General features: G+C 45.4%; 1 long non-coding RNA gene across 1 annotated transcript; it reads right to left on the bottom strand.

Annotated features, from left to right (window-relative positions):
- Positions 1-134: 134 nt before the first annotated feature.
- On the bottom strand, positions 135-11,952 carry LOC141372804 (uncharacterized). Its single transcript, XR_012378233.1, has 3 exons — positions 11,634-11,952; positions 10,989-11,086; positions 135-1,600 (listed from the first exon to the last, which is right to left on the bottom strand). It is a non-coding gene; the product is annotated as an uncharacterized lncRNA (long non-coding RNA).
- Between the last annotated feature and the right edge of the window lie 8,282 nt (positions 11,953-20,234).

The following is a 20,234-nucleotide window of genomic DNA, read 5'->3' as shown; positions in this document are numbered from 1 at the left end:
CCAGCCTCGCCATCCTGGGCCGCGCGGGGGGCCTTAGCCGGCGTCCGGGCCCCTCGCGCCACCGCAGGGCCGCCTCCCGGGGGACTAGGAGCCCGGCTTCCTGGGCAGCCGACGTCACCTCATTGTTCAGCCTTTCTCCGTATTGATTCGCCCACGTTGTGCAATGAGAAAACACTGTAAGGCCGCGCGGCTCGACCCAACATGACAAGAGAAATATAATTATGTAAGATTTCATAAGCAAAACCACCACAAATCATGATCGGGCTGACTCACACGCGACTGGAGAATAAACAAACAGCAACATAAGGAAATAACTCGAGGGTTGTTTTTAATGAGTTCCATGTGGGGAAGTCCGCCAGTATTGGGAGGGCTGGGTGCCCTTGGAGGAAATGGGTTTTGTTACATAAAGCTGGGTGCTTGTGGAAATAGCAGCACGTTTGTAAAGTTGGGGAGGGGGGTCGCAAGGTAAGCCAAGCTGAGCGACACCGTTCCTGCTGCCTAGCACCAGGGCACAGAGGGCCCTGGACCCTTCCCTTGCCGGGGGACAGGCTGTCTCTTCTGCTCTGCCTTTACCACCTGAGTAAGCTTAGGCCCTCGGCTGGCTGGGGGGAGGGCCTGGACACAGCACTCCCTCAGGCCGGGTCTTTAAAGTGGATCTTCAGTTTACCAAACACAATAAACACGGACTACCTCCTGCAGCCCACGGTCTGAACAACACCAAGGCCGTCAGGGCTGTTGGAGAGGGGTGAGCCCAGGGAACAAACAAGCTCATCAGTTCTCACCACCCAAATATCTGAAACCTTTAACTCTTGAGCCACCCTCAGAGCTGAGGTATCCCTAACACACCAGGGTGGCAGTCGGCTCGGTTGAGGGGGGGGGGCAAGGGAGGGATGTAAATTTGCATAGGACCTCAAGTTTAATGGTGAGGGAATGATCTAAAAATTCTGTCCCATCTACCTGCTTGAAGAGCCCGAGAAGGCTTTTAGATAGTCCACCCCCACCCCACCCCCGCCTCAGGGGAATGCAGCACTGTCTGGGAACCTTTTGGGTTTTCTTTGGGTTAGATTAGCAATGCAAATGTTGGGTGGCCTGCAGACCCTTGCAGGAACGGGCCAGGATGCTCCAAGCTCCTTCCAAAGCGCAATGTTATATATCATTAGAAGGGAAACCATTAAGTAGATTTATTGAAAGAATGTTTCTTCGGCACAAGGAGATCTTTTTGATGAAAAATGGAACTCATTATTCTTTAAAGGACACAGATTGACTTATCTCCTTTATCAATTACAGTGTCTGCTTTCAGCTTTTCTCAATCAGCAATGGGCTTTGTAGTCACTTCCCAGTGCTGAGGCCAATGTGCTTTATGAGAAAGGTTTGTTTTTACATTTTAATTGGAAATATAATATTGCACTTTGGAACTCTGACCATCCCTTTCCAGTACAACTTGCCAAAGATCGATGGTGAGACACCACCAATTGGGCTGTGACAGGATAGTCCTCCCTTTCCCGGGGTGATGTACCCAAGTCGTCCTAGCATTCTTCTCCCCAGCCAACCTTCTCAACAGTGAGTTTTGTTGCTGTCGTCGATAATTTCAACCAAATTCCTGCACCATAAAATAAAAATAGATGAATGAAAAACTCAACGTATTATACGGAAGTTTTCAGGACTCCTGGTGACCTTGGAAATGTGGTCCAGACCAGTTGATTAGTGTTTCATCCAGCTGCAGGTGAGTGGTCACCGCCCAGTTTGTTCTGTACCTTTTAATGTCCAGAGGCTGCTTGTTATCATTATGGCCAAGGATGATAGAAAACCTAACAGTTTTGCACACAGAGCTAAGAAGTCATTAATGGCAAAATCGTATATGAATTTGTCTTTGTGTTTCCTCTAACTTATCCCACCGTGATATAGGTACCTGATAAATGTATAAATGATACATTGAGTATCCGCAAAAATGGGTAAATGAATGATCTACCGAAGGGATAGATAAGCTTGTTAAAGAAGTAAACTAAATCTCACTGCTTAACATGACACAGAAATAGTCACTCATGATCATGCATGGCAACCCTGTTGCTAACATTATTGTACCTTCAACCCAGGGGGACTGTGGCATTTTTTAATCCAAAGCATGGTGGGTTCAGAAACACCCCCACTTCAGAGGACTTTAGACCCATAGAAACCCACTATACTATCCTACCCCCATCTTCCCGTTTCCGCACTTGTATCCCTTCCCTAGGCTAGCAGATTTAAGGCCAGTGCCCGCTCCCAGACACATTCCTACATTTCCATAATCACAGATATGTGTCTTATGAGGAGGAACCTTGTAACATATGGTTCAGAACAAAGACTTCCTTAGACTCCATCAAGCCCCCGGTCTATTTCTGGCAGACACCACCCAAGTTCAATCTCACCTTGCCAAGACTCATTTAAAAATTATCTCGTTAGGGAAGCTCTCCTCTATGTTCTGACCTCTTAACTAAAAGCTCCTTTGGATCCCCTTTTCCACTAACTCCTTATATATGTCTAGGTAAGTTCCCTTAACTTTTCCAAGCCTCACCTTCTTCAGCGGTTAAGTAAGGATGGCAGTGTTGTTATGTGGATTAAATAAATTAATTTTATGAGTTAATACATGTAAAGTGTTTTCAGCCATATGTGGCAGAAAGCGCGCTCTGATGTATGCTGGGAATGCAGAAAATAAATAAACAAATGATACTACTTCCCCCTGAAGGACCCACATTCTAGCTGGAGGGAAAGACCCACAAGGAAATGAGCACTGAGACTAGAGCATTTTGTTCTCACAACCACCTCGCAGGAGCTCAATGTTCACCTGCTCGTCCCCATCAGTCACTTCTTCCCTCCATCTTACATGCTTTGGGCAGCATGCTCTATTCAGGTGACACTGTCAAAAAGCCACCATCTGCTTTCCCTCTAGCAATATTAACTTACCTCACCTCCACTCCACATGCCCCAAATGTCCTTGGACGGCCCCCACCTCCCAGCCTCAAAGGTACAGACAGCAGATGAAGAAGCTCTTTAAGGCCCCCTCCCTACACTCAGGAGGCGGACCAACCAAAGTGATCGTATCTCCTGGCCTGGGAACAGTGCCCACTTGAGTATGTAAATGTTTATTAAATAAATGAAAGACCCTAAAGCCCCTGCCATGATGGATTTGCCGGTCTAACTGGATCAGCAGTGAGCTGGATGCATGGACAGAGAAGTCTGGCCTCTTGGATGGAGTGTCCTGCCCACAAATAAATAAATTCTAGTTGCACTTCTGTTAACGTATAGCTTTGTCGAAGTCATTTCAGCTTTTCATCCAAAAACAATAGGGGCAAGAATGTGCAAGAGTCGGTGGCCTATTTTTTAATGTGCACAAGTTGTGAAAGTAAATACAATCTTTCAGTCAAATTCAGTGGGTAGTAGAGAAAGAGGCACAGGCTAAGAGTCAAGTGCCCAGAGACCTGGTTCAGACACAGATGGGACCCTGGCAAGAGATCTAGCCTTCCTGGGCCCCAGTTTTCACGTCTATAAAATGATGGCCCCTAAGAGCATTACAACTCTAAATGTATACTACCATTCATACCTCTATTACTAGTGGTATGCTTATATTCAAATTTGGCATCTAATGTGTGGATTTTTTTTAATCAAATACCTGCAAGGAAAATACCACTCTTTTGTCAATTTGGAGTCTGTTGGTTGTAAGCTATAGAAACCTATTCAAACCTGCAATGGCAAACTTGTTTTAAAGGTACAGGGGTGTTTCACAGAACCTAAGGGCAGAAATGCAGATGCAAACAGGAGCCAGGAAGTAGAAGGCTGTGGGGAAACCAGGAAGCTCTCTTTCTCCCTGTCTCTTAATTCCCCTCCTCCCTCTGAATGTGTGAATCATCTCTCTGCACACCAGCTCCTGCTTCTCAAGTGCACATATCAGAGAACATGGCTACCAAGAGAACCCAAGTCTACAGCCACCTGAGGAAACAACGAATCTCTCTTTTGAGTTCATTCCTCTAATCAAAGGAAGGAACCCCTGATTGGCTCACCTTGGACCAGTTGTTCACCTCTGGCCCACGTTGTGCAAATATGGCTGCCTCATTCTACCCCTGTGGAGCAGGGCAGGGTAGTCATCAGAGAAGAACCACTGTCTTATGAGACAACCCAATAGATATCTGCCTTGACTACTTCCCAGGGGGCAAGGCTCGTTATAATCATGTGCCAGTTCTTACTTTCAATGTAAACAGTGAAGCTTCAATAACTGACAGTCTTCCAAATGTCATAGATTGGTCTCAGGTTTGTGAAGGATGTACCGTTTTGTTTGGCTTTGTTTAATCCTTTCAAGTCTTCAGTTTCAAGGGTCTGATGGACAACAAAGCTGTCCTGAATAAGTCCTAAAACTACCTACGAGAAAAAATTTAAACTTTCCAGTGATCCCAATTAGTATATTTTTAAAGCCTCCTTTCCAGTAGCACACATCATGAGAAACATAGGCAGTAGAGTAGTCACCCGTCCTCAGTGATTTCTATAAAACCAGAAGACCAAAGGCCACTTCCCTGCTTTTGTTATCCTGAGAGGATTTTAACCGTAAAGGGATTTCTGATTTTTACAATGGAGTTGGGTAGAGACGGAAGCAATCTTGGTCTGACTTTCTTTCAAATTTTACTCGTAAGTTTTCAAGGGAGCCCAAAGAAGGGAGGAGATTTGATTATTTAAGTGGATGGGAGGAGGCAGAAAGTAGGATCAGAAATTTGAATTCCAAAGTGAAGTGGGTGAGAAGGCCACGCTGCACTGGAAAAGAATGAGGAAATGGGAAGTTCTGGAGAAGACATTCGTGACCAGAACAGACTAAGTGTTCCCTGTAAGTAAGTCTTTAAATGCCTGCCCTTTAGCTTGGGGAATGAGTAGTCAAAATCTTCTGTTTCCCCTTGAGCCTGCCCCTAAATCTTCTACATGGGTAGTAATTTCCAGAAAGGTGTTTGGTCACTAGTCCTTCCTCATCCTCTGACTGCAGAGGAAGGAACTAGATCTCTCACCAACTCAAGGTGATTATTAAGCTCCAGGCAAAGCCCCGGCCTACATGTGAATTCCAAGGAGAAGTTGGCCCTTTGGTCATTGCTGATACCAGAGAAGGTCAGAACCTTTGTTTTTGCCTGGAACCAGAGTCACTTCCAGTCACCACCACAAAATGTGCAACAGCTGTTTGAGTGCTCAGCTCCACGACAGCCGTTGCCTCGGTCTTAGGAGAACAGACCACTAGCCTGAAAATGTCTGGCTAAACGTATCTTGCCTTCTAATTCCTAACCTTAACCAAATTCCAACCTATTAATCAATTAGCAAATATGGAGTTAGTCTTATGGGGAACCAACTGAAACTTAAAGATGTCTATCCTCAAAGAGCTTCCAGTCCAGTTGGGCAGATGGGATGGCAACAAGATAGTGAGAGAAAATACAAGAAGACAGATATAGATACACTTCATTAGGAATTGGTTTCAGCTTCTGCTGCTCCCACAATGCTTATGGGAAGCATTCTGAGGACACTCAGGCCAGTGACCCAGGTTTTAATATTAAGAAGAATGTCTACCTTGGATTCCTGTTCCCCTTTGATCTGGTGACCTGGCCTGGCCAACTCATAACCAAGGTGCTGTAGGAATCCATTTTGCGTGTTTCCTTTTTCTGGGGTAAATCCCCAAGATAGCTGAGGCTTTATGAGCTACCACCCCCTCACAACCACCACCTTCACCACCAACAACCTTACTAACTACTGACATAATCTTGATCCACCTTTTATCAAGAAAGCAGTGCTGGTATGATTAAGAGTCGGGATTCAGGAGTCAGACTGCCTACGCTCAACTCTTGGCTTTTCCACTAACTCCTTATATATGTCTAGGTAAGTTCCCTTAACTTTTCCAAGCCTCACCTTCTTCAGCGGTTAAGTAAGGATGGCAGTGTTGTTATGTGGATTAAATAAATTAATTTTATGAGTTAATACATGTAAAGTGTTTTCAGCCATATGTGGCAGAAAGCAAGTACCAAATAAACATGAGTTATTATTGACCAAGAGCCAATCAATGAATTAATCAATAATTATTGATCAACTACTGTGTGCCAGATATTGTGAGTGCTGAGACGAGAAAGAGGCCGAGATGAATAAGGCATAGTCCTGTTTTGCATCATGAGGTTTTGGTTTCTTAAAGGCAACTATCAAACATGCAAACAAATAAGTGTTACCTCAAACTGAAATAGCCTCAGAGACCTGAGGCTAGGAGCATCTACAGGAAGCTCCTGTGGGCTACTCAGACAACAGGATCGCCTTTGAGATGTCTTGTCCACAAAGCCATATATCTGTGGCTCCTAATGCCTCTTGGGACTTGTTTGGTGAGAATGATCCACAGGTCAGAGAATTATTTCTGACAAAGAGATTACACATTCCCCACATACCTCATGATGCACCTCTTGCTCTAGACTCCTTGGGATACTCAGAGAAGATGACAGAAGAAGCCCACCAGTGACCCAGAAAGGCACACACAGCCCCAGAAGTCAGGGAAACCAAAGCTGGTAAGGTGACTCTGAAAAAGTAGACCAAAGCTGAGCTTGGCTTCTGTTGGTATAAGTTTCTTGAAAGTAAGGAGAAAGAACTGTATAAAATAGCCCTGTCCCTCCTGGCCAGTATGGAAAAGCAGCTTATTCCTTCTATTCTGTCTGTCTTCTATTACAAGTATACCAGCACTACACTGGCACTTTTAACTCATTTCTTTGCATACCACCTTGAGAAAGAGAAGTAGAGGCACAGGATGTCCCATAAAATGGGTAGTAAAATTTATTTATTTATTTTTGTGGGGTTTTTTTTTTAAGATTTTATTTATTTATTTGTCAGAGAGAGAGAGAGAGAGAGAGAAAGCACAAGCAGGGGGAGGGGCAGAGGGAGAGGCAGGCTTCCCGCTGTGCAGGGAGCCCAGTGTGGGACTTGATCTCTGGGCCCTGGGATCATGACCTGACCTGAAGGCAGCCACTTAACTGACTGAGCCATTCAGGTGTCCCTGTAGTAAAAGTTATTTACAATGGAGTTGAGGTAATGAGGGTCTGAATGAGGGCAGTAGCCATAGGGAGAGAGAACAGGAAGCATAAAGAAGGTAGATTCAGGGGCACCTGGGTGGCTCAGTTGGTTAATCGACTGCCTTCAGCTCAGGTCATGATCCTGGAGTCCCGGGATCGAGTCCCGCATCGGGCTCCCTGCTCGGCGGGGAGTCTGCTTCTCCCTCTGACCCTCCCCCCTCTCATGTGCTCTTTCTCTCTCACTGTCTCTCAAATAAATAAATAAAATCTTTAAAAAAAAAAATAAAGAAAGAAGGTAGATTCAGCAGGCCCTATTCACCACATGGATGTAGGGAAGGCATGAGGGCATTTCCTCCAGGCTGGCTCCAGTGTCCTGGCCTAGGAAGCTGGGTAAATGGCAGTATTATCCACTAAGACAAGGTGTACAAGTCATTAATGAATTCAGTCCTGGACTTGTAGAGTCTGGCATGCCTGCAGGACACCCAGAGAAAGATCTTCAACTGGTAATTTGAAAATGTAGTGTCAAACATCAGGAGAGACATTTACGTGGAAGAGAAGGTGTTTGTGAGGAATAAGCACATGGATGGTAATCAGTGACATGTAAATTAATAAAATCCTCCAGATAGAGCCTGTAGAATAAGAGAAGAACAAAAGGCTAAGGCAAAGCCTAGGGAAGTAGAAGTAGGCTGAGAAAGAAAAGCTCATGCAGAAGTCTGAGAAGGAATGCAAGTCATAAGCAAAGGATGGCCAGGGGAGGATGGGATGGGCAGAAGTGTTGGTTGCCACAGTGAGGAAGCGAGTGAGAAAGAAAAGAGCCCATAGGAGGTCATGGATGACCTTTGACAGTCTGGTTCAGGAAGGAGGAGGAGGAGATTGCAAGGAAGGGCAGCCTTACTCTCGTTTGGAGGGGCTAGACAGCTCCTCAAGCAAAATCCTGAGTCTATGGTCTTCTGGATACTTGACATACTATTAACTAGAGACAAGGACTGTAAATTGGTACGTCTTTTCTAGAGAACAATTTGGCAATGTGTATCCAAATATTTAGTGAAGAAAGAATGCTGTTGTCAGTGATTTCTGCCCACTCACCACCCAGAGATGGTGTCTGCTTGGGCACTGTCAGTGCAGTAAAAGGAGGCAGTGCCCATGGGAGTTTGCACACTAGCGAGTCTCATTCAGATCAGCATGCTCACCAGGGACTTGTGACTAGGGAGTGTGTTGGCTACCTCTGAAGGTGGAGCAACTGCAGATGGGCATTGGGTGCCCAGCCTGCAGATGCTGCTCCACTGTTGGAAGGCTTCCCTGTTGGAAGCCCCTTCCCACTTTGGCAGTAACTTGTCCATTCTTCTGGTAGACTGGTGATCTGAGCTCAGCCTGCTTTATTTGCCTTCTAAAGATAGGGCTTCTTCTTCAAGAGAAGAACCAGGACTCGGAGGGTATTGGTTTAAATTTCCTTGGTAGTTAGCCTTGTGTGGGGTTCCTTGGTAAGAGCTGTATAGGGGACCAAGGTTGTGAGGATAGTGTGGGTGGGCACAGTCTGGGATATGGTGTCTTATGTGGAAAGGCTATAATTAGGTGTTAGTGGTAAATTAAAGACTATAAAATGTCTCTCTCACTAGTGAGAAGTAGAGTTTATGCCCCCTCCCCTTGAATCTGGGTTGGCCCTGTAGTTGAATCTGGTGGAAGTGACACTGTGACAGTTCCAGGCCTAGCCTTCTGGGTCTAGCCTCCCGCTTCCTCCCTATTGGGCCACTCTCTCTTCTGACTGTCACTCTTGGAACCCAGCCACCATGCTGTGAGAAGCCCAAGCCACATGGAAGGACCACATTGTAGTCACCTTGGTCAAGCCTTAGCAGAGTTCCGAATTGACAGCTAACATCAACTACCAGCTGGGTGAAAAGGATCTCTTGGATGTTCCAGCCTAATAAAGCCTCAGATGACCACTACCCCAGCCACCATCATGTGGAGCTGAAATTCCACTCAGTGATGCCCAGTCAACCGGTCAAGAGCATTGTGAGAAATAATGCAAGAGTTGCTTTCTGTCACTAAGTTTGGGATGGTTGGTTATAGAGCAGTAGATAACTGGGACAGTTTTCCTTTATAGTTTCTGTGAACTTGAACCCAATTGCTGAGTAAACTGGCAAAAACAAACCCTCCATTAGCCATTAGCTTCCCTCTCTGCTACCCAGAATCCTTTGCACAATCCCTTACAAGTTGCCAAGCAGGGTGGGAGCTCCCTGTTGCCTCTTTCTGTCTCCTTGTGGTCGGTGCACACAGTGGGGTGAATGTCTCAGGCATGGGGCTGGGACACAGAGGGACTGGGAAAATCCAACTGGAGAAGAGGGGGTCTTCTCCAAATGAGTGATTAGAGCCACTTGGGGGTCGAGGCCATTTTTACACAGGCCGCTGAACAGAGCATTCTTTTTTTTTTTTTTTTCTGGTTAGTCTCCACAAGAGAGGGCCAGATGCCAACTAGGTGGGCCCAGATTGCTAAGCTCCCATTCTTTCTTGCACTGAGCGCTAATTTTAGTTCCACAATATGACACTTGATCCCAATAACTGTGTTTGTGGCTTTATTCAGCACCACTGATTCAAGTCTCCCAAGCTCCAGCTCCACTGTGAGCCCTGCTTATCACTGCAGCCCTGTTCCAAACCCTCTGGCTGATACTAAGCCTGAGCTCCAGGGCACCACAACACACTATCTTATGGCCTTGACTATTATTTCATCTGTATTAACTTTTTCCCAAAATCTCAGTCATAAGTTTTTCAGGGACAGGGACCATGACTTGGTTTGGATTCTGGACCCTGCTAGGCAGATCAGGAAAGTATGGCAAAAGCCTGAAGTATACTCCTTTTTGTCTCCTGGGAGCCCAGAGTCACTGCCAATTCGCTGGGAAAGTGTGGTCCTGTGGACCAAAGCTTTGAGCTTGAAACAAGAACGGCTCAGAAAGTTCTGGACTGGGTCAACTACCATGGCTGAAGTTTCACTTTTCCTACTGGGTTGTGATCGTTGTTAATAAGCAGGCTTAGACTCTTCAACTCAAATGAATTCATTTATAACCGACAAAATTTTCTTAAAGCTTATACTACTGTTATAACTCTCTGTATTTCTGATTTAAAGTAGTTTCTAGCATGATGGTTATATTGTTTTCATATTGTCAAGAACATAAATGATAGCAGGAAGATCTTATTACTAGGAAAAAAATAAAATTAAACAAGGTGGTCTGTGGTGAGTTATCGTGTATGGAATTAATTTCACATCCAGGTTTGGATGATCTCATAAATTGTTCTTTTGGTTGGCAGTTTCACCCTAGCCTGATAGATTGAATTATTTCCTTGTAATTTAGACCCCCTGTGTAGTCCATAACGAAGAACACATTGTGTGTCTTGGCTAGCCTGGGTGGTGGAGGACAGATGCCCACAGTTGTCTCACAGCTGTCAACACTGAGCTCAGCCACACATCCTTGAGGGACAATCGATGATATTATCAATGGCCCATTGTTGCAATATCAGGCCAAGGGAATGAGACAGAGATGGGAGGGAGTCCCTAGAACCATGAGTGTGACATGGGTGTGTTTACCCTATGAGATCTGTTTCAGATAATTTGGCCCAACACCCATAGAACAATGAGACTTTGCCAACTTCTGTGGCATCTCAGAAAGACAGTGGCTCAAGAGACTAGCAGTGCAGAGACCCAACCACAGAGTAATGGCTTCCGTATCTCTTCCAGAGGGGCAACCCTCACATATCTGAAGGATAAAAATAGCAAGAATCTCAGATCCTTCAAATCCAGTGGAGAGGAACAGGCAGACAAGAGAATGAGCTGCTAGAAAAAAAAAAAAAAACTGCCTAGCCAAGGTGTCTCCTTTTGACCCTGCAGGTGCAACAAAGCACCCTCCGAAGCTCCATCCTCCTTCTTCTGGGTGGGAGAAGGGGACAAATTCTACTAACCTCGTCCAGAACCAAACCCTCCGAAGGATGACGCTGATGTGACTTCTAACCCCCAGGTCAAAGAGTCAGGCTCACTGCACGCATAGCATTTGCTCCCTCTGAAATTGCAAATAAAACAGCCATGGGAGATGCGTTGCCTCACCAAATACTGTGGCAGCTAATCTAGAAACCATCTTTACAGCTGAAACCCATGGCCCTGGCTCTTCCTCCATTACCAGCAGCCACATTTCTGGGGCCTGCAGGGCTGGCATCTCCAGCCTCACTAACACCCTGGCTGAAAGAGGAGTGAGTACTGTGCTCCATTCATCTACCCTCATTGGGCGGTGAGGTGGGTCTGGGGGAACGCTTTTAACCAGCACTGTAGAAACCCAAATGTCATTCAGAGAAAAGTGCTCCATAGGACCGCTCCTTTTTATAGGGTGACCAACCTTCTCAGTTTGCCAAGGACAGGGGTGTCCTGGGATATGGAACTTTCCAATGCTAAAACTGGAAATGCCAAGCACAGTGGGACTCATGCTCCAGGAGCAGGAGGGAGGAAATCCTAAAGGTGCCTGCGATTCTGTACAAGCTGCCCTCCAGCCGTGGGCTGCCTGGCCCCCCGGGGCTCTCTAGGCAACTGTTTTCTCCACCACCCGACGCACCTACCTCTGAGATTCGTGCCCCTGGGGGCTACTGGAGCTCTTTCAGCGAGCTGTGTCTCCCAATGCCAAAGGAGGACAAATGCTGGACAATGGTCCACGGAGCTGAGATTGTCTCCACCATGGTTCTCCATTGCTTCTCAGAGGGGCATCTGGCACACTAAAAAAAGAAAAATTATTACGTTCTTTAAAAAAAATTCCAGTATAGGTAGCATACAGTGTTATATTTGTTTCAGGTGCACAACATAGTGATTCAACACTTCTGTGCATTGCTCAGTGCTCATCATGAGAAGTGTGCTCTTAATCCCCTTCATTTGTTCCACCCATTCCCCCAGCACCTCCCCTCTGGTAACCATAGTTTATTCTCTGTAGTTAAGAGTCTGTTGCTTGGTTTCTCTCTCTCTCTCTTTGCATTTGCTTGTTTGCTTTGTTTCCACATATTGAGTGAAATCATGATATTTGTCTTTCTCCAACTGACTTGTTTTGCTCAGCATAATACTCTCTAGCTCCACCCACGTTATTGCAAATGGCAAGACTTCACATTCTTTTTCATGGCTGAATAATATTCCATTATATATATGGAAGACGTATATATTCATCTGTCAATGGACATGGGCTCCTTCCATAATTTGCCTATTGCAAATAATGCTGCAATAAACATAAGAGTGCATGTATCCCTTTAAATTAATGTTTTTGTACTTTTTGGGTAAATAGTAGTGTAATTACTGGATCATCAGATAGTTCCATTTTTAACTTTTTGAGGAACCTCCACACTGTTTCCACAGTGGCTACACCAGCTTGCATTCCCATCAACAGTGCACGAGGGCTCCTTTTTGTCCACATCCTCACCAACACTTGTTTCTTGTGTTTCTGATGTTGGCCATTCTGACAGGTGTGAGGTGGTATCTCGTTGTGGTTTTGATTTGCATTTCCCTGCCGGTAAGTGAAGATGAGCATCTTTTCATGTGTCTGTTGGCCATCTGGATGTCTTCTTTGGAGACATGTCTGTTCATGTCTTCTGCCCATTTTTTAATGAGACTTTTAGTCCCACACACAGGCCAGTTTGGAGCCTTGACAAGCCAAATATGTGGTGAGATCCACAAGAGCTGGTCAACAGATTTTTCTCCTGCCTGAGGCCATCTGAGCGTCTTTATAGGGTTCTGAGTCAGAGACTGAAGCTTCATCCAGGGTAGTGCCCTTGTAAAGTCTGGAAAAGATACAGATTATAAGCAGTGGGGACATTTGTTCTTGTCAGGAGATAGTTTGTCCTACTGGGAAAAGAATGCAAAACGCAGGAAGCACAGGTTCCTTCTTGTCACTTGGGGGTCCCGAGCTGCTACAGCCCATTTGGAGCGTGTGGCTTCCTGGGCTGTGCTGCTGAGGGTAGAACATGGGCATCGAAGGGGTGTTCTCTTAACTACCTTGGCCCAAATCCTGCTCTTCCTGCCTTCAGAACTGTAGGCAGTGCAGGGCAGAGGGCGGGGCCTCCAAAGTTACTAACAGGGCACGTGAGTAGCATGGACAGTGACTACTTGATCCTCGGACTGGAGATTTCCTGCTTTGGGCAGCTCCCTTGAAGTGTAGCCACCTAATCAAAAAACTGCAAAGCGAACCTGGAATGTCTCTAGAGCAGTGTTGGAATGACACACCCGATTTTCCCCAACTGCAAATCCCAAGGAAATTTCAAATTCCACAGTTGTGTCTGCATTTTTGGAGTATTGTTTGGGGCTAAAATTACTGGTAACCCAGCTCACTGAGCCCCAGAAGAGAAAGGGGGAGAACCTTTGAAAACCTGAAACTCTGTGGCCTAATCGCCCATGATCTGAGCCCTGAACATCCTGCCACCTGATTTGATGCTTCTTCTCTCCCCACGCCCTTCTAGGCGAGGCCAGCTTGTCTTTTCTTCGTCTTCTGAACACGCCCGACTCTGTCCTGCCCCCATGTTTTCCTCATCTCTTCTTGTCTCACATATGCTCACTTGCCCCACTTTCCAGGTGCAGGTCGCATCCCGCCTCCTGCACAGAGCCCTCCCGGATGCCTCAGCCTCTACCTGCCCAAACATAGGGCATGGCTGAGCTGCCTCATTCATTCTCTCCCGAGCAGATGGGGCAACCCACAGCCCACATGTGTCATTGAAGTGGCCACAGGTGCATGTCTGTCGCCCTCACTAGACTGCAAGCTCTTTGAAGGCAAGGTCTATCTTTCATTTTCTGGACATATCCAGCCAGGCGTGGCCCTTGGAGAAATTTCAGTTGTGATTGCTGATATCGTTTGATCAAAATGAAACCCCGATTAAAGCCAGGTGACACATGCATCTACTCTGTGACCCAGCCATCCCACCCCTCCGTATTTACCCAAGAGAAATAAAGGAACACCAACATGCCTGCACAGGGATGCTCACGGCAGCTTTATTTGTAATCACCTAAAACTGTAAGCAGCCCACATGCCCATCAATAGGAAATTAGATAAACATACAACGGGTCATCCAGATTCATCATTTGGATGAATCTCAAATGCATTTCACTGAGTGAAGTCTTGCACAAAATAGTCAACGCTGCATGATTTCATTTCTATGAAGTTTGGGAACAGGTGAACTCAACCATGGTGAAAATGACTGGAGCAGGGCTGCCTTCTGGGGGGGGGCAGGTGGGGAAACTGGCTGAGAAGGGGGCATGCGGGAGCACTCCAGGTTGATGGTAATATTCTGTACCTTGATAAGCGTTTGGGTTGCCCAAGCATATGCATCTGTCAAACCTCAAAACTCTATACTTAAGGGTTGTGCATTTTATTGAAGGTCAATTTTTATCTCAAGATAAAACGCAGTAACAAAGGCTGAATATTAACAATGTGCACGTGGGAGCACACTGATGTCTGCAATTCACTTTGAAATGCATCAGAAAAGAACGTGTACTGATGGACGGAGAGAGGGATGGACAGGTGGATATGTGATGAGACATAAAGCAGAACAAAAGAAAACTGTCAGTGCTGGCCGCCAGCCAGACCACCTCGCTCACCCCCAGTGTGGCCACTGCCCGGGAGGGCCAGCCAGAAGCATAAACCGCTCCTCCGATGGGGCTGCAAGAGAGGAGGTGGTGTTCTCTGGGGCGAACGGGTTTCTGGGGACCAGGAGGACGGTGGTGAGGTGGGCCAGACGTGAGGAGCGCAGCTGGAGCTCCTGGGGGGCTGGCCAGGGAGGGCCAAGAGAGGAAGGGCTGCTGTGGGGCTGGCTGCGAGCAGGTGGCCTAAGGCTTTGCTCTCTAGCCATTGGCCAAAAGGCTGCACTGTCCTTGGCACCACCAGGTACGCAGGAATGCTTAGTGAATGGCAGACTCGCTGAGCTCACTCCATTGCTGGGCCTACAGCCCTTGAAGTCCAGAGTTGAATTCATGCTTCAAAGAACTATCTTTTCTTAGGAAACATTGATAATCCAAACCACATCTAACTTCATTCCTCCCTTTGATAGGGTAACTGAGCTGGTAGATCAGAGGAGAACCAGAGAGTTAGCCCATCTGGAATTCAGCAGAGGTTGCAAACGGGCAGCCCTCGGGCTGGATCCAGCCCACAGATGTGTTATGTGTTTTCCTTGGCCTTCCAGAGGGTTGGTTGTTTTGTGTGTGTGTGTGTGTGTGTGTGTGTGTGTGTGTGTCGGGCGTGTTCAGAAGAAGAAGCTTCCCACTAAGCTTAGTTTAGTTTAGTTGCCAAGGTTTTAAAATCACGTAAGATCTAGATTGTCTACATCTCTTGAAATATTGGAAGCTTCAGGACCCATGGACCTACATGGTGACAGCTGGTAGGAAACTCAGAGGCTGGTTCCCATTCACTCCTACCCTATGGGCATGGCCGTTCCAACCCCTGTATGGCATGCAGTCTGTGTGGACAAGAGAGAGAAACCGAGGCTGGCTGATAGGAACACTAAACTAACCTTAATGCAATAAATAGTTATTGAGCACCTACCATGTGTGTTTGGTTCTGGGCACACAGTGGAGAACCAAATGACTCAGTCTCTTTTCTAAAGGAACTTAGATTCTACAAGAGTAAATGAGCAAGCAAGCAAGCAAGCAAGCAAGCAAGCAAGCAAGCAAGCAAGAAAGAAAGAAAGAAAGAAAGAAAGAAAGAAAGAAAAATTACAAGTGGTGATAATTGTCCCACAGGGACAAAATGAAAGGGGAGACTCGGTAGAGGGTAACTTGGGGTAGGGAGTGCTTGCTTCAGATGGGGTGGTGGGGAAGGCCCGTGTGGGGAGACATTTGTCTGCTAAGTCCTGAAGGAAGAGGCAGTGTAGGGAGGATCACTAAGGTGGATCAAAGACCTTCCATGGGGCAGTGCTTGGGTTCTTTCAGGAGCCGAGAGAAGCCAGGGCTGAAGGGTGTTTAGAAGACAAAGGAGCACATAAGGTTGGACAGGTGGGCAATGGGCAGGACTTGTAAACCAAGTAAAGAGTTTCAGTGTGAAGCCACCAAAGGTTTAAGGCAAGAAAGAGACACAGTCGGATTTCACGAAGCCGATCTTGTTATCAGTAAGGAATGCAGCCGGAGGTCTCGTCAGGAGGCCACTGCGGGGTCAGGGGAGATAGCCGTGGCACAGACAGCAGAGGGAAGTAGATCCACGTATGCTTTTGAGGAAGTTAATTCATAGCTTGTGTTGGGAGGAGGAGGTCCTGGAGAGGTTATCATGGCTGCATCAGAGGTGAATTCATGGAGGGGTTTAGACAAAGATTGCCTGGGATAATGCAACCCCACCTTGGCTTCCTCGGAAGTGTAAGATGCTTTCACATGAATTACGGCTTCCCTTGATAGCAGGATGCAACCTAAAGTGGCAGGCAGTTCACTGCAAACAGAAAATGTCTGAAAATTCATGTCGATTTTGCATTCCAGTCTATAATGTATCTGTTTTTGATCTGACCTTTAAAAGTTGTAAATGACATAGCATCAATAAACAAACAAGAGAAAGAACCACATGTTCCTCCCAGCATCCCTGGATAAAGCCCTCTTCAATAATTCCCAGCCTTGGCTACACATTGGAATCACTTGGGAAACTTTTAAAGATGCTGATGTCTGGGTCCCCTTCCCAGAGATGCTGACTTAGCTGTTCTGGGATGTGCCCTAGGCTCCTGGATTTTTTTTTTTTTTTTTTTTTTTAGGATTTATTTATTTATCCTACAGAGAGAGAGAGTGAGAGAGAGAGCACAAGCGAGTATGCAGGTGTGAGGAGGGGGAGGGGAAGAGAGAGAATCTCAAGCAGACTTTCCGCCCAGCATGGAGCCCTACATGGGGCTCGATCTCACGACCCTGAGATCATGACCTGAGCTGAGATCAAGAGTTGGACCCTGGTGCCCCCAGAAGTGGGTGTTTACAACATCTCCCCAGCATGCTGCCTCTCACCAGGTGACAGGTCTGATACGGGGCCTCCTCTCCGAAGGTAGATATAGAGTCCCGGGCACTGGGGAATGGAATAGAGGGTGAGCAAATTTGTTCTGTGAAGGGCCAAATAGTAAACAGCTCTGTGGGCCACACTGTCTCTGTCAAAACTACTCAACCGTGCTGCTTTGGTGGGAATGCAGCCATAGACAATATGTAAATGAACGAACATGGCTGTGTGCCAATAAAACTTTATTTAAAAATGTAGGTGTGGGACTGGATTTTGGCATGGGACTAGGGTCCTGCTGGGGGTCGGGTTCGGCCTAGGATGCTGGTCTGAGCCAGGCCTCCACTGAGTACCTACACCCTGTCCACTCACAAGCATTGTTCCCAGAGCCCAGGATGGCCGGCCGTATGGCTGCTCTAGGCTGGGGAGTGAGGAGGGCTGAGGCCCAGCCGGATGAGGTGGAGATGGAGGTGCATCTTCTCGCTTCTCCTCCTGACAGAGACTCTGAGAGGTGTTGTTGGTGGGATCCCAAGTCCTGGGCCTGTCTCCTAAGTGACAAGGTCAGCCAAGCTGGTCCTGCAGGGGCAGTGAGTGAGCCAGTGAGCTTGCTACCCAAACCTAGTAGCTCATTCTTCTGGAAATTATCTTCATGGAAAATTTTGGAACATTATAAAGCCACTGAATACAGAAAGGAAAAAATAACAACTGAGTGAAATGAATGGTGAGGAAGAGCCATCAGAGGTGCCAGAGGCAGGCTCTTGGCCTGGTAAAGCACACTTAGCTTCAAACCCACAGAATTGCAGGAGTCAGGAGACGTGCATACTTAACCCTATGATTTCTAAGAAGTGAAATGCTTGACAGAGAGAGAGGGCAATCCCTCAAGGGGTGGGAATCCTCACGCAGGATTGGAGGCTGGATCTGCCTGCGTGATATCACATGTAGCAATAGTCCATTTATTTTTATTGCTGACTATCATTCTATTATATGGTTGTACCATATATTAGTGTGCATCTGTTCTGTTGTTGAACATTTGCATTGTTTCTATTTTCGGGCCTATTATGAATGATGCTGTTTATTTATTTATTTATTTTTAAGATTTTATTTATTTATTTGACAGAGTGAGAACACAAGCAGGGCCAGGGGTAGAGGGAGAAGCAGACCCCCGCCCCCCGCCCCCAGCAGGGAGCCCTACGCAGGGCTTGATCCCAGGACCCTGGGATCATGACCTGAGCCGAAGGCAGCCGCTTAACCGCTGAGCCACCCAGGCGCCCTGAATGATGCTGTTTATACAAGTTTGCTTGAACATATTTTCTTGGGTAGATACCTAGTATTGGAATTTCTGGGTTATATAGTAAGTATATGTTTAAATTTTTTAAAAAATTGTCAAACTATTTCCCAAAGTCCAGCTGTATAATTCTATATTTTCATCAGCAAAGTATGAAAATTCCAGTTTCTACACATACTTACCAACACTTGGTATTGTTAATCTTTGGAATTATAGCCATTATGGTAGGTGTGGACTGGTATCATGTTGCGGTTTTAATTTGCATTTCCATAATGGCTAATCAAAATCATCAGCATTTCCTGTGCTTATTAATCATTTGTATATCTCTTCGATGATTATCTATGTAAATGTTTGACCATTTTTAAATTGGGTTGCTTGTCCTCTTACTATTGAGTTTCTTTTTCACCTTTTTAAAAATTTTTTGGATTTTATTTTATTTATTTATTTGAGAGAGAGAGTGTGAGAGAGAGCACAAGAAGGGGGAGGGTCAGAGGGAGAAGCAGACTCCCTGCCCAGCAGGGAGCCCGATGCGGAACTCGCTCCCGGGACTCCAGGATCATGACCTGAGCCCAAGGCAGTCGCTTAACCAACTGAGCCACCCAGGCGCCCCTCTTTTTCACCTTTTTAAAAGTTATAAAATATACATAACAAAAAATTTCCCGTTTTAACCATCCAGTTCTGTCATTAGGTATATTTACAGTGTTGTGCAACCATCACCAACATCCATCTCCAGAGATTTTTCCATATTCCCAACTGAAGCTCTGTACCCATTAAACACTAACTCCTCATTCATCCCTCCCCTCAGCCCCTGGCAACCATCATTCTACTTTCTGTCTCTATGAGTTTGACTACTCTAGAATTCTCATATGAGTGGAATCATACAGTATTTGTCCTTTCGTGGCTTATCTCACTTAACATAGCATCTTCAAGGATATCCATGTTGTGGCATGTGTCAGAATTTCATTCCTTTTTAAGGCTAATAACGTTCCACTTTATCTACATACTGCATTTTCTTTATCCTTTCACCCACTGATGGACACTTCTTAGTGTTGAGTTTTAAGAGTTCTTTATATATTCTGGATGTAACCCAATTTACCAATATTTTTCTCTTATGGCTATGTCAATCTTTATTTCTTTTTATTTTTTATAATAGCTAGATCATGTTTTTGGTGTCACATTTATGAAATCTTTTCCAAATCCCAAGTCAAAAAGATTTTCTCATATGTTTTCTTCTGGAAATTTTATAGGCTTAGCTCTTACATATTGGTCTATCCATCCACTTTGAGTTAATTTTTGTGAATTACATAAAGGTCTAAATTCATGTTTTTGCATTTAGATATCAAATCACCCCTGTACCAATTCTTGAAAAGCCCACACTTTCCCCCACTGAATTGCTTTGACACCTTTTGAAAATCAGTTGACCATACATGTAAGGGTTTATTTGTGACTTCCTTTTCCGTTCTGTTGATCTCTATGTTCATCATTATGCCAATACCATGTATTCTTGACTGCTGTAGCTTTCATATAATAATTTTTAAGATTAAGCTTTATATAGCAAGCTTTGACATTTTCAAATTTACTTTGTCTATTTTAGGACCTTCACATTTCCATATAAATGTTTGTGAACAAAGAGAGTTTTGTCTCTTCCTTCCCAGTCTGTATTCTTTTTTTTTTGTCATGTCTTACTGCATTGGCTAAAACCTTCATTTGAATAGAAGTGGTGAGAGCAGACGTCCTTGCATTATTCTCGGCCTTTTTAAAAAATTTAAATTAACTATTTTATTTTTTTTTCTTTTCTTACAAGTATGTTGTTTTTAATTAAATTTTTTTTAATTCCAGCATAGTTAACATACAGTGTTATATTAGTTTTAGGGGTACAATATGGTGATTCAACAATTCTATACATGACTTGGTGCCCATTGTGATAAATGTACTCTTTAATCCCCATTGCCTATTTCA

The sequence above is a fragment of the Callorhinus ursinus genome, unplaced genomic scaffold, assembly GCF_003265705.2.
Source record: "Callorhinus ursinus isolate GAN/ISIS: 27379988/994484 unplaced genomic scaffold, GSC_fseal_2.0 scaffold5, whole genome shotgun sequence".
In the NCBI taxonomy this organism is placed as follows: Eukaryota; Metazoa; Chordata; class Mammalia; order Carnivora; family Otariidae; genus Callorhinus; species Callorhinus ursinus.
The sequence above is the reverse complement of the archived record's forward strand: the minus strand, read 5'-3'. Positions and strand labels throughout refer to the sequence as shown.